The following is a 14,872-nucleotide window of genomic DNA, read 5'->3' as shown; positions in this document are numbered from 1 at the left end:
CTCGGTGAGTTAAGCTCTTGTCTATTGTCTAAGTCTAGCTTTCAGGTCACAGACTCGAATCCTCTCACACAGTGTTGTTGATCAAGAAAGTTCCTTCACTGTGGTGTGTTTAGGTAAGGAAAGAGAAATCAAACATTTTAACAGTCTAATCCCCGTGCATAAATATATATATTTTTTAAAGGCAAGTACAAATTTAGGACTATCTATTTGAAGATTGCATATGCCAATTTTTTTTTTTCCATACTGTAGCCAATTCAGAATTGCAGAGGCATCGACTTGCGATTTCCTTTACTGCATCTTTTTAAAATGAAGGAAAATTAAAAGAATTTAGCCAGACAGGCAGCAGCTCGGCAGATGTGATTTTTTTCTCTATACCTATAAAATTGGCCATCGGAACCAACATCTCAAAAGGTCTTGCACTTGCTTCAGGTGCAAGGAATGTAACTTTTTGTAATTTGCCATACCGATTCTATCTGTGCAGAGACACTAAAGTACAATCAATTTGTAGAGAAGGAAATGTTACTAACCTGTAATCCTAGTTCTATGTCAGGACCGGAGGCCAGGATTACGCTGTTCTTTCTTCACTTTATTCCTGACAGCAGCCTTATTAGGAGCATACCAACATATAAACAACATTTCCCATGAACCAGGGAAAAAGAAAAGAACACTGAGTCCAGCCATTCAGTCATCAGGACCTTCCTTTATCCTCTGAAGACGCTCCTGCCTCCTCTTTTTTCGCTGCTCCAGCAGCCTACAAATAAGTGTGTGACCGGTCTTAGTTCCTACTTTTTCTGTGATTTACTGTAATTATCTAATACTGGTGCTCGCGCACTGTTTTCCCTTTACAGCGTGGCCACAGGAATGCTTAGATGCTCCTATGCAACTGCCTTGATGTCAATTTTTGCCCCAATGCGGTGTGAAGCACCTACGTGTGCAGTGAGGGCCGCCGACTGTTAGAGAGCGCCACAGCTCTATTTTAAAGTGCTCAGCTCATCTTGCATCTGCCAGAGCTGGCACGCTTACTCGAAACAGACAGAAATCGAGTACCGCTTCCGGCAATGCCTGTCAATTACAGAAGTGTGTGTTTTTAGGTCGAGCCTGTAACAGCGCGCATGCGCTGTTCTGGCAAGACTTTATGTCAGGGCTTTCAAAAACTGACCTAACAATCACACACGCTCGTGCTTTTTGTTCAGTCCCACGCTATTGGCCTTTGCGTGCGTCTTTTTAACACAGACAGCACGCAAGTGGCCAAAGGCGGGCGCATTGCTCCGCCCATGGCCTATTGGTGTCGGTTACCCGCACGGCCGCCATGTGGTTTCAATTATCGTGCCCAGACACGGGTGCGATAATTGAAACCAGATATCTCGCTGTGGCGCGCGCACACCACTCGTTAGGGCCAGCACTTAGAATTCTAATTTAGGTCTCGGTAGAACAGATGCGATTCTCCATATAAATATGTTGCCTTTGTGTTTCAACTTCGCCAGTGTCCCCTCGGGCCTACCTCCCAGACCTTTATGTAATGACAAGGGTTGTTTTACTGCAAGCCTACAGGCTGTGTTTATCAGGCCTCACACACATACCCAACCTTCTCTGTGCTACTTAGATCTGTGCTTCATTAATTTGTGTAATTAGTGAATAGTGTATCTTCTACTAGAAAGAGAGCCACTCGTGTTTCTCTTTTAACTTTCTGTAGGTATGACGTTTGTATCAAACATGTGGCATAGATGTTATTGTTGGTGCTGTCTGAACAGGAATATTAGAAAAATTTGACTGACAGAAGTGTTAAAAAAATGTGACTAATTAAAACAGTTTAATAGGATGCATTTTTTCCACTATAGCAAGCTTTATCTGTTTCATTCCTGTACTTCACCCAACATTGAAATTAAATGCAATGCAATCTTATACTTCATATGTGTGCACACCTTCCTTGCTTCGAGCATAGTCTCATACATCTCTGATTATTGTTGAACTGCTCGCCTGTCCGATCCATCAGGCCTTCCATGTCATACTGAGATGTTGACCTCTGGAGAAAGTAAAGGCTCGATGATGAACAGAATTTTACCAAGAACTGTGACCCATAGATACAATCTGAAGGTATTCCCTTAGTTAACATCACTGATTTTGCAACTGCGTCTCCACATTTTATATTTGTATTTTCCTTGCATATGTGGATTAATCAATCTAAGGCCGTGTCAATCGGAGTATAAAAGCGTGATGTAAATTTCAGGATATGAAGTATTTTTTTTATTTTTAGTAGATCTCAATAGTCATATAGTATCGGATCATGATAGTTCTTTGTTGAAGATCATTATAATCCCACCATGGCACGCTTTTTTATGCTCTAGTTGTTCAGTACAATATCGTTATACAGTTCCAGGTCGTCCTGAGGAACAGAAAACAATTACTTGTCACCGTTAAGTATTCCCTGTCAGTTACTCCACTTTACCAAAGACCCTTTTTTTTCTAATAAACGACTTGTCTTAGGAAGAGGAACAAGCATTTGCAATGCAATAGGTCTCGCATTTACTTGAGTTTGAGCTATTGGCAATGTAAATGACAATGCCTTTTATTTAGGTTTTTAAAACAGATAAATAAAAGACATTGTCATTTACAATGCCAATAGCTTAAACTCACGTAAATGCGAGACCTATTGCATTGCAAATGCTTGTTCCTGGATTGCCTAGTCGCCTGGAGTATAAACACACCAGCAGGGGTCTGTATGATCGGTTTTCAAGCTAAACCCATGCTGCTTATGTTCTAGGGACACTGGCCCAGGCTGGCATTTAATCGTGAGTCTTTCTGTTGCCCCTTAAGGCCTGTGGGCATTGGGTGTCCCTGGGCTACAGACTCCGAACAGGCCCTGTAGGCTGCTAGTTATTACTTACCTGGGCTACCCCAGCATAATGCAGGATATTGCAGACACTTACCTGGAGGGGGAAAGCATTACTTACCCTCCAATTGATGGGAACTTTTGCAAGCTGGATGTGGATGCAGCTAGCCATAAGGCTGTGTCTGATGCAGTGGCGCCTTTAGAGCAGAAGCTTCTGCAGATGGCATCTATAAAACGCATCTTTACACTTGGTGTTGTTATATTCCTACTGTCAGTGATTAAGTAAAAAAAGAAGAGCGTAATCCTCACGTCTGGGTCCTTATTAGCATTGAAACTTTCCGTTATGATAGCTAGGACATTTTTCATTCTCCATCATGGCATTTTCTCTCTGAATCCATAAACAACAGACTACCTCCAAGCACTTGTGTTTTCAAGATCATTTTTAGGTATAAAAAGACATGCTTAGGAAGAGGCAACCTTTTCTACATTTGTTTGGGGTTTTAAAAACATTTCCAAGTAGCCAAATTAAAAGTATAAACATCACTAAATTAAACCTTTTTTTGAACCCTAAGTAAAGGGGAAAATGTAGCCTCCAATAGGCTCAGCACCCGTACTGTTAATTTGACTCTGCACCTTTAAGAAATTCTTAGGAAGCCACTCTTCCCATTATGCAATGCAGTGTTAGTGAGGCAGGAGCATCTCTAAATAACTTTTCACCAAAATATTCGGAAGGGTCGTGCTTGTGGGTGGTTTTCCACGGAAATACCAATGACAGATAACTAGGAATACAGGTAAGTAGCTTTTCCTTCTCTGTCAAGGGATTCTCACTGATATCCATACCAAGCTGAACAGAATAGCAAGCTATCCCAGAGAAGGGAAGGTGATAGGTGAATGGGGATAGATAAATCCTAGGTAAATACACAAGGAGACTTGGCCAACCAGCAATCAGTCCTGGAGTCAGAGTTAATGCAGTAACATTTGGCAGAAATGTGCACTGATCTCCAAGTTGCTACTTCTCAGATTTCTGGATCTGGTATATTTCGCATTAAAGCAACAGCCGCTGCTACCACTCCCACCTGCTCCAACAACGTGTTTTATGATTACCAGAATGGCTCTATTAGCTTTTCTGATTATTACTCCAGACGCTACAGTTTCATTAGATGAAGCCAGCCCTGTACTGACTGCTCTGTAATGTACAGTTGTTTGGTTTTTATAATGACCTTGGTTTTGTCAAATAAATATTTTAGAGCCCTCTTGACATCTATGTAAAGAAAGATCTTTCTGACCGAGAGAAACTCTCATTGAAGAAGGCCAGGAGTGAAACTCTCTGGTTGATATGGCCATCTAATTTCACTTTGGGCAGGAAAGAAGGATGAGTCCTTAAAGAGATCTTGTTACAGTGGAAAACCATACACGGTTCCTCCAAACACAGAAATTCACACTCACTCATCACTCTGGCAGAAGCTATAGCCAGGAGAAAAGCTACCTTCCAGGAAATGTGTCTGCCTTATCCATGGGCTCATATGAGGACCAATCAATTTGGAGAGAACAATATTAAGCTCCCGTAGGGGGCAATGCTTTTCTCAGAAGATAGAAGACTCTTTTGACCTTTAAGGGAATCTTTAATCACTGCAATGGTAAAAAAGGAATATTCGAGAGAGACACTGTCTATACAAAAAGTGATGGCAGCCAACTGCACTCTTGACAGAAGAGAAAATGTAAATGTAATTGAATATATATGGTGATTACTACCCCGGACAAGACATTGACGTTAGGCAGCATGCTGCTCGGGAACCCAAGGTTAGTGGTTAGTCCAGTATTATTGGTTCGGTTAGTTACTGAGATTAGTCTTGTGCGCTCAAAGCAAACCATTCCATGCAGTCATTCCAGTTTCTTTATGGTGGACTAAATTAATGGTAGTTTGTTGCGATCATTAGTGGGGGGTGTGAGCCTATATACATGGATGGAGGATTAAGAGGTGATTTTGAGAAGAGTAGGTATTGTGTTGCATAGGTATGACTTTTAGAGGAAGGTGAGATTGTGATCTTGTAAATGAGTTGTGGGCAATTAGAAGAAATACAATAATAGGGAATAGGCTACACATAAATGTGTCGGAGGTGGCTATGCTGAGAGAGGAGGCATGCATAGGACGAAGGAAGGAGAGGGACATTTGAAATCAAGATGGGGAAACAAGCATTTGCAATGCAATAGGTCTCGCATTTACAAGAGTTTGAGCAATTGGCATTGTAAATGGCAATGCCTTTTATTTATGTGTTGTTTTTAAAACAGATAAATAAAAGGCATTGTCACTTACCATGCCAATAGCTCAAACTCTCGTAATTTTGAGACCTATTGCATTGCAAATGCTTGTGGTACAGGTAGTTCATAAGTTATAACACTAATAAAGCATAGTGAGCTATCAACAGTTATCAAAGAGCTGCGTACAGGTTAGAATGTTATGTTTCCTCCATGTTTCACTAGCCTAAAGTCTTACCTCCTAGTATTGGTGACACATGACTCCTACACCTGGGAATCCTTATTGTTTTATGATATTTTTCCTGTACACTGATTTATACACGTATGATTCATTTGTTCTCTGTGTGAGATATAAAGCGCTCTGATACCATACTGCTGGTCTGAGTAGCGCTATAAAACAAATGGAAAGCGTGTGAGAGAGGGGCTATGGAGAGATGAGAGGCACTGGTGGATCGTGGTACTGAGGGAATTAGTGGAGTGGGTGGTTTGAAGGGGTGGTCGTCAATAAAGAAGCTCCACTAGAGTTAAAGCCGAAACTGTTTCTAGCAAATGCAAAACCTGAATAATGAATGGTATTTTTTGGGGTCGCTGAATGTTCGTACATTATGTTGTAATCTTCGGCCGAGTGAGGATACCTTATTTACAAAAATATATCCTGTTCTGCAAAAGTCCATCAGATTAAAAAGACGGATCCTATAACCAGTGACTGGCTAGCAACCAAAATCAACCCCGACAAAAACGTTCACACTAGTTCAACCTTGCAGGAGGTTGCTGCTAAAATGGAGCCATGGTTCTCCTGAGCCATTCCTTCTCTGACAGCAACCCCTTAGCCTGCAGCGTGACGGGTAAATACCGGGGCAGTAGAATGGTCAGTTAGGATACAGCTAAAATACAACTAAATTACAAAACCGGACTTCTGCGGATAGCATACCATATAGGCCTCGTCAGAGACGATGTTATGTAATTACTTACTCTTGAGCGTACACAGAACTTAAGGGTAAATGGAACCTGAAAGTATGTCTGCCCTCTTGTGTGCCTCCACTTCACCCCCAAACTTCGCCTGCATGTTAGTTTTAAACTTGAGTCAACAAGCGCCATTAATTACCCCTGTACGGCTTGCTCGGGGAATGCTCCAGCTTCAGATACTCGTCAGTGTGGTGGGCTTAGTAAGGCCTCCGCAAGAAGTATTAAAATATAAAATTAAATGAGTAAAGCTGCTCGGCACCAGGAGCCGCCAACAGACGCCATTTTCTTCCCTCTCATCTGCGCACAGGGAATCGATGAAGGCACAGTGCATGTCAGTGCTTAATTTGTAAAATATGAAGTGCAGGTGCTCAAATGTTTTTTGGAGGCAACACCTACTTTTCTTCGGCTCCACCCATTTCCTCCACTGGCTCCACCCACTATATTGGCTCCACCCACATCCTCAACTGGCACTGCTAAAAGTCAGATGTAATACCAATCGATCTGAATTTCAGCAAGGGAGCCTTCCTCATAGTAAGGTTTTGAGAGGAGGTTCCCCTGCCCTGTGAACATTTTGAAAAAGATTAAACCAAAAGTGCATTTCTTAACTCAACATCGTTCCGTTACCTGCTGTGGTGGGCCGGCCGGCAGGGACTCGAGTTGGGACACACAGAGCAGCCAGCCAGAGCCAGACACACACCGGCTGCGATTAGCAGGCCTGCACCGGACCGGTGCTGCTACTACTGCTGCTAGCTAGTACCGTAACCATACCAGGCACGTTTATACTTAAACGTGAGGAGGTGCGGTAAAGAACAGCATCTTTGCCGAGAGGCCATTGTGAAAGTTACAAGCGGTGCGCCATGCTGAAATATCAAGCGTGGCGCCCGTGTGCGGGACTGGGATGACGGGAAGCAAGCTATACCTTCTGGGAAATTTTTTTTACAAAAAAACACAAACATGCACCGGGTCAAAGATAACCACGGCGTGTGTTGTGGGAAGAAAAATGTATTCGGTACACAATGACCCCTGGTGTAATACCGCTTCTTTTGCGCATTGGAAGCAGTTGAACACAAGGCTGCCATATGGGCAGCCCCTCCTGCGAGTGGTGCTTGTGGCCCCATTAGGAAAGAAAGCGCTCTGCTAATAAAAACAAGCGGCCGCCATGGTCCTGGCTGCTTCGAAAGTGAAAGCGGGCATGAGCCGGTGAATGTAAGCAAAGCGTGTCATCGTGCTTAAGGTAGGAGAAACTCAATAAAGAAAATAGTACACGTACCGTGTAACAACCAAGTAAAGGGGCCAGTAGCCATGGGTGGTTACAAAGACGTGGCCGTCCTAAGGAATGACTAACAAGCCAATTTAGGAATCAGAAGCCAGCATTTACGAAGGACAAACACACAAGCCAATGAAAAATATGGGCAGGGGAGAGGATGGGGCTTCTCTCCGTACTGTACTAAAACAGATCACCTGGGCAGTGCTTGCGCGCTGGTTCAGGCTCGACCTAAAAAATAAAATAAAAACAGGCATTAAAAATGCAATAGGTCTCGCCTTTGATTAAGTTAAAGCCATTTGCTTTGCTATACAATACCATTAGCAAAGCAAATGGCTTTAACTTAATCAAAGGCGAGTCCTATTGCATTTTCAATGTTTGTACAGGACATACTGTGCACGGAGTGGCTTCTCGGGGTCTGGGTGTTCTCAACTGTGTCACAGTGCATGTCAGTAGGTCGCATGACCTGATCATCCAATCCTTGGTCTCTCTGTGCAAGGAGTGCCTTCTCGGGGTCTGTGTGTGCAAACGTTTTTGTTTTTATTCAAAGCGGGGAGGGGGGGAATTGGGACACAAGCAAAATGCAGCCCACACGTAAGACACCACGCATCAAGCGTATACTAACAAGATGGCAGTAATAAACAAAATGCATCACACACGCAAGACACAGAGCCTGAAGACACGCAAGACGCATGCAATAGTAAAGAAAAAAGTGCCGAAAATAAATATTAAAACCACTGTCTCACGCCTTTCCCTCCAAACAAATGATACAAATAGCGCTGTAAGAGTGGGCAGTTCTCATTATGTAACAGGCTCTGTTCCTGCCATGGCAGTGAGGCTTTCCAGTTTGCATTTCACATTTAATGCTTTACTTCGTCTTGTATTCCCTAGAAGCACTTGTTATTCCAGATGTGTTTCTGTACATTTTTAATGCTACATGCAGCTCTTCTACAGGGCATACTGTGCTCCGAGTGCCATCTCGGGGTCTGGGTGTGCTCAACTGTCTCACGGTGCATGTCAGTAGGTCACATGACATGATCATCCAATCCTTGGCCTCTCTGTGCACGGAGTGCCTTCTCGGGGTCTGGGCGTGCTCACCTGCGGATGGATGTTCATAACCGGGCACGACAGATCTCTAGTTGAAGCTGAACACAACGCAAGTGTCTCACGGTGCATGTCAGTAGGTCACATGAAAAGATCACCCAATCCTTGGCCTCTCTGTGCACGGAGTGCCATCTCGGGGTCTGGGTGTGCTCAACTACAGATGGATGTCCATAACCGGGCACGACTGAGATCTCTGGTTGAAGCAGAATACAACGCGAGTGTCTCACGGTGCATGTCAGAAGCTGAATACAACGCGAGTGTCTCACGGTGCATGTCAGAAGCTGAATACAACGCGAGTGTCCCAAGGTGCATGTCAGTAGGCCACATGACATGATCATCCAATCCTTGGCCTCTCTGTGAACGTCCTACTAGCTGCGCCTCCCCTAAAGCGGCCCTGAGCGCCGGGGCACGTCCGGTGTGTGTGGGAGCGTCCAGGCAACAAGGGGGTCACCTGGGCGCTCCCCACCTCTTTATCCCACCCCAGTGGCCCGTCCCCCCTCCCCTCCGACCCGGATGTCGATTAGCGACATCCGGGTCACGTAAACAGCCAATCGGTGGTGGGGCGCCCCCCAGTGGTCACGCCCCCACCACCGAGAGGTCCGGGGGAGGTCGCCGCACCGCCATGCAGGCGGGGGGGCCAAGAGCCCCCCCTTTCCATGTCAGTAGGTCACATGACATGATCATCCAATCCTTGGTCTCTCTCTGCACGGAGTGCCTTCTCGGGGTCTGGGTGTGCTCAACTGTCTCACGGTGCATGTCAGTAGGTCACATGACATGATCATCCAATCCTTGGCCTCTCTGTGCACGGAGTGCCTTCTCGGGGTCTGGGCGTGCTCACCTGCGGATCGATGTTCATAACCGGGCACGACAGATCTCTAGTTGGAGCTGAACACAACGCGAGTGTCTCACGGTGCATGTCAGAAGCTGAATACAACGCGAGTGTCCCAAGGTGCATGTGAGTAGGCCACATGACATGATCATCCAATCCTTGGCCTCTCTGTGCACGGAGTACCATCTCGGGGTCTGGGTGTGCTCAACTGCGGATGGATGTTCATAACCGGGCACGACTGAGATCTCTGGTTGAAGCGGAATACAACGTGAGTGTCTCACGGTGCATGTCAGAAGCTGAATACAACGCGAGTGTTCCAAGGTGCAGGTCAGTAGGCCACATGACATGATCATCCAATCCTTGGCCTTTCTGTGCACAGAGTGCCTTCTTGGGGTCTGGGTGTGCTCAACTGCGGATGGATGTTTATAACCGGGCACAAATGAGATCTTTAGTTGAAGCTGAACACAACGCGAGTGTCTCACGGTACATGTCAGTAGGTCACAAGACATGATCATCCAATCCTTGGGCCAGGCAGGGCTGCGGGGTAAGAAGAGGCACCAATCCCACCAGCCCCTCTGTCCCTATCTATCCGCCCTTCTCTGTGCAGCGCTTAAAGCAATAGGAAGCGGGCCCCGGGGCGCTACGTTGAGCCATTAGAATGTATTTATTAGTTCATAAAGCACGCAAAAAGCGACAACGGGCTTCAGGGTGTATTAACCAGGCAGTATGTGCCACACACTTCTCATAAATCGAGCACATTCAAATACACCGCTGAACAACTTCGAAAATTGAACACCTCAGCAGACTTGCCTCATCTTTTACCGCATCTGTTATACACCAATCCTATCATAGGTCCTCACAAATGTCCTACATGCACTGCTTCTACCCTCTCCATTATCTCCACTCCCCAGGTTTTAGCAGCACTTATCAATGTGCGCTCTGTCCCTAAGCACAAAACCTAGACCTTCTATTCATCACTGAAACCTGGGGTGATGACTCCTCAGGTCCAGATTTCAAAGCAGCCACCCCGGAAAATTACTGCGTATGCAGGCTAGATAGAACTAATAGAAAGGGTGGGGGAATAGCCATTATCTATAAGAACCATCTTAAAGTCAAAATTACAGACGCTAAATATAGTGAGTGCGAGGCTTTCTCCTTTACCATCAGCCTCTCTGGTAACCAATCATTTATAGGCATTTTGCTCTACCGCCGCCCAGGGTCCAGATTGAAATTTCTCAACAATCTTAATAACCTAATCGAGGTCTCAGCAGGAGCGCCACATTTTACCATACCGGGAGACTTCAATTTCCATCTTGAAGCCATTTGTGACCCTTACACCGCGGCACTAATTAACGATCTAGCAGCGGCCGGCCTACAGCAAATTGTCAATCAGCCCACCCATAAAGCCGGACACACCCTAGATGGGTTATTTACCAGCAACCCACACATTTTGGTTTCCAAGGTGATCCCTCTTATTTGGACCGATCACGCAGCAGTCTGTTTTTCCATAAAACTGAATTCCCTTTCACTCTCCTCCACATCTTCTTCTCCTATCACTTTCAGAGACTGGAAAAATATCAATCCACCCCATCTTGCCGCTTTGCTGCTTGACAGCATTATCACCACCGAACAGGATCCCTCACTAGACTCCACTAACTATCTTAACAGCCTAAATATGGCTTGCCACAACCGAGCTCCCCTCAAAATTTCCCATCGTAGCAGAAAACTCCCCTCGGCCCCTTGGTTCACGGAATCCCTTCGACTGCAGAGACAACACTGCAGAAATTTGGAAAGACATTGGCGCCGCTATTATAATCCTATGGACAAAACTGTGTACAAAAGCGCCCTCTCCAAATATAAAGATCTGATTACCGCTGAAAAGACATCTTATTACACCTCCCAAATCAATCAGGCAAAAAACTCATCAAAAGAACTGTTTCAGGTGGTTACTCACCTCTCCAACCCTCCTGCCCCTCACTTTGACGGAACTCAATCCCTTTGCGACTCTCTTGCCAATTTTTTTAAAGACAAAGTCACTGCCATTTTCTCAGCCTTCACCCACGTTCCCCCCGCTGCCAAGACGAATCTATCGTCACACAGCAATACACCTAGCTTCTCGGTCTTCGAAGCTGTCACGGAGGAACAAGTCCATCGACTTGTTTCGGGTACTAAATCAGGATCACCTTTAGACCCTTGCCCTCCTGCCATTCTCAATCTTATTCCTGAAGCTATTTCCCCCGCTTTGACGACCATCTCTAAAGCTATGTTCACAACGGGCACTTACCCTTCAGTCTGGAAGGAGGCTATCATTAAGCCACTTCTCAAAAAACCTACTCTTGATCCCCTCCTTCCTGCCAGTTACCGACCCATTGCATGCCTTCCTTTCCCAGCTAAAATTTTCGAAAAAACAATGAACAAACAACTATCAAAATTTATAGACAAAAACAACCTACTGGACGATACCCAATTTGGGTTTAGACAGGGTCATGGTACAGAGACTGCGTTATTAAAAGCTGCAGATGAAAGAAGGATGACATTGGACAAGGGAGGAGCAGCTGTATTAATACTATTAGATCTCTCTGCAGCCTTCGACACGGTCGATCATGTCATCTTGATCGACCGTGTCTCAGCCATAGAAATTCAGAACAAAGCGAAAGAACTTCTCGCAGCCTTCCTTGCTGACCGTCTACAAACAGTAAAAATGGGCCATTTCACCTCCCACACCTTCACCCTTCCATGCGGCGTCCCACAGGGCTCCTCGCTAAGTCAGACATTGTTTAACATTTATGTTTCGGACTTAGCGAGGGTAATAAAATCCTACGGAATTGCCCTCACAACTTACGCTGACGATACACAACTGGTGCTATCTGTACACAGTGATGGCACATCAGTTGCTGCAAACTTCCAAGAGGGAATGCGGGCTATCAGTACCTGGATGTCATCAAACTGTCTCAAATTAAACTCTGACAAAACAGAGGTGATGACATTCGGGAAACTGGAACCTGCTTGGTCCCCTCAATGGTTGCCACCCGAGATGGGAGCTCCACCTCAACCAGTCACTAAGGTTCGTAACCTTGGAGTTGTATTTGATGATAAAATGACTTTTGATCATCATGTCAACTCCGTGGTCTCCTCATCTTTTTTATCCTGAAAAGGATCAAAAAAATGCTGCCATACCTCCCCTCGTCAGCCGGCAAAACACTAATTAGCACTTTGGTCTTTTCCAAAACAGATTATTGTAATGGCCTTCTTCTGAATGCCCAGGAAAAAGTTATGAACAGACTGCAGCTAGTCCAGAATGCCTCGGCTAGAATTCTACTGGGAGTTCCCAAGTTTACATCCATTTCCCCATATATCCGGCAACTGCACTGGCTCCCAGTCAGGAGCCAGACAAAATTCAAGGCACTTTGCATTGCCTACAAAGCAGTTAACAACTTGGGCCCACAGTTCCTCAGAAGAGCTCTTTGTCCGCTTGAACATTCTAGAACACTTCGCTCCTCCTCTGCTCATTTGCTCAAAGTCCCGCGAACAAAGAAGGCCAACGGGGGTGACAGGTGTTTTACAATCTCCACAGCCAAACTTTGGAACACATTGCCCCTTCACATCAAAACTGCCCCTACCCTCATCAGCTTTAGGAAAAAACTAAAAACATGGTTCTTTTCACCATAATTGCCTGCCGTAGTTCTGGTTCTGTATTCTGAGCGCCGAGACACCCCCAGGTAGTTGCGCGCTATAAAAATTGCATAAACATAAACATAAACAGAAGAAATAAGTTAACTTTGAAGTGTTTTTAAAAGTAACTTTTTGAAAATCTGTTTTAAAGTCCTGGTAGATTTATTGATGTCAGCGTCGTCGCTCATTCGGTGTACACCAAGTTAGGGACATACAGGCCACACCATTAAATCCTGGCGGCCAGACTTACGCTTTCATCTTCACTAAAGACAATAATACGGGCACTATCGAACTGAGTTTTTATAGCACCTAAAACAGAGCGTGTACTATGTGCTATATGAAGTCACTGCTTTTGTGTCTCTTTCGCCCTTAAAGCGCTTCATGGACTTTTAGGCGTTTCAATGTAATAATAAGTAGAGGTCTCAGAGAGGGCTGGTTTTAATCACGGCTTGTCGTTTTGGTATAATGTAAATCTGCCCCTCTTCTTTCCCCCCCGAGTCTTGTACTCCCTCCCCTCTCTCACTCGCCCCTATCGGGGATACCGACACTGAACACCATTTATACTGGCTGAAATACTAGTTGACCAGTTACAAATGGTTCCGACTTTTGAGAAATGGGGGTGTTAGGGACCAAAGTTATGTTTTAAAACCTTTTTTTTTTTATTTGCATGCGATCACTGCGCGGACATCGCGACTGTCAACGTCTTTGTGAATATTGGTGGAAATATAAAAAACTATATCAGTGAATCATTAATACGCATTGTTATAGAGATATTTAGATTTGGATAACTGGTTTTATAGAGTTATTTATATAGTGCCTTATCTACTGTGATGGTTAGAATTAATTATATAGTTATCATTTTTTAATGTGGTGGTAGTTATTGAATTCCTACTTTTGCTTTCCCCTTTCGCGACGTGTCCGGGGGGATTGCGAATGCTGACGTCAGTGCGATCTTCGGTCTCACTGCGAAAATATAAAATAGGTTTTAGAGATGGTTCATAGAGAAACTCTCTAGAAAAACATGACTTTAAAGAATAGTCTAATAAACCCCTAGTGTGTGAAATACTGTAATGTGTGTGGATATATGTGTTTTACACTTTATGTGAAAGGCGCGATTGTCGTGGTTTACAACATCATCGCGACATCCCGAATAACCGCTGAAAAAAAGATGGTTTTTAAAGAAACTTAGCACAAAAATATGAGTTTAAACATGCTTTGAAAGAAGTATGTATATAGTAATACGAGTAGTGCAATGTTCAGAATGGGTTGTTTTACATATTTTTGGATGTGTTGGTGGTCATTGAATGTCTGCTTTTGTTTTATGTTTTCGTGACGTGTTCAAGGGGATCGCAATGTTGTCATGAAGATTTTCAAAAACTAAAAAAAAAACTTTCTTTAAAAAAAACTTCACAGTATTCCAGGTACTAGGGTGGCTCTGGTTGTGTGTATATGGCTACTACACGTAAGTCAGGGTACAGAGTTCTAGGTTACTTAGAAACACCCGGTTACCTTCATCTTTAAAGTGCACTCCATCATTTCTATCAATTCCATGCATGTTAAAATACAGATTGTTGTTATAGATACAGCCCATGGAATGGTATCTGAGGAATGCAAAAACGGTTTTATTAACATGTTTCCTGGCTTTGTCGATCCGTGGATAGAATTGATTGGACCACTTCCATTTCTGTTTGAGGGAAAGCATCATTAATTCAGCACAGGTATCCTTCATTAGGATTTCCAGTCCTACTTCAGTTAATGTGCCTAGGTCATTGCCACCACAGAGCACGATCATGAGGAAGGTTACAGGGACCTTATAGTTAGGAATTAGCATTTGTAGTGCTAGAGGCACTCCTATGTTTTGAACCACATGATGACCTTTGACCACTATTGATTCAAATGACTTTTGGGGTTTTACTTTATCCTAGCTTGAATGTACGAAATGGATAAATTA

General features: G+C 44.3%; 1 protein-coding gene across 6 annotated transcripts in view; it reads right to left on the bottom strand.

Moving 5' to 3' along the window:
* HAGH (hydroxyacylglutathione hydrolase) overlaps positions 1-14,872 on the bottom strand; it is a 710,899-nt gene that overhangs the window by 240,283 nt on the left and 455,744 nt on the right. The window lies entirely within an intron of this gene.

This window comes from Triturus cristatus, chromosome 10, assembly GCF_964204655.1.
Source record: "Triturus cristatus chromosome 10, aTriCri1.1, whole genome shotgun sequence".
NCBI lineage: Eukaryota > Metazoa > Chordata > Amphibia > Caudata > Salamandridae > Triturus > Triturus cristatus.
This window is presented reverse-complemented; position numbering and strand designations above follow the sequence as displayed.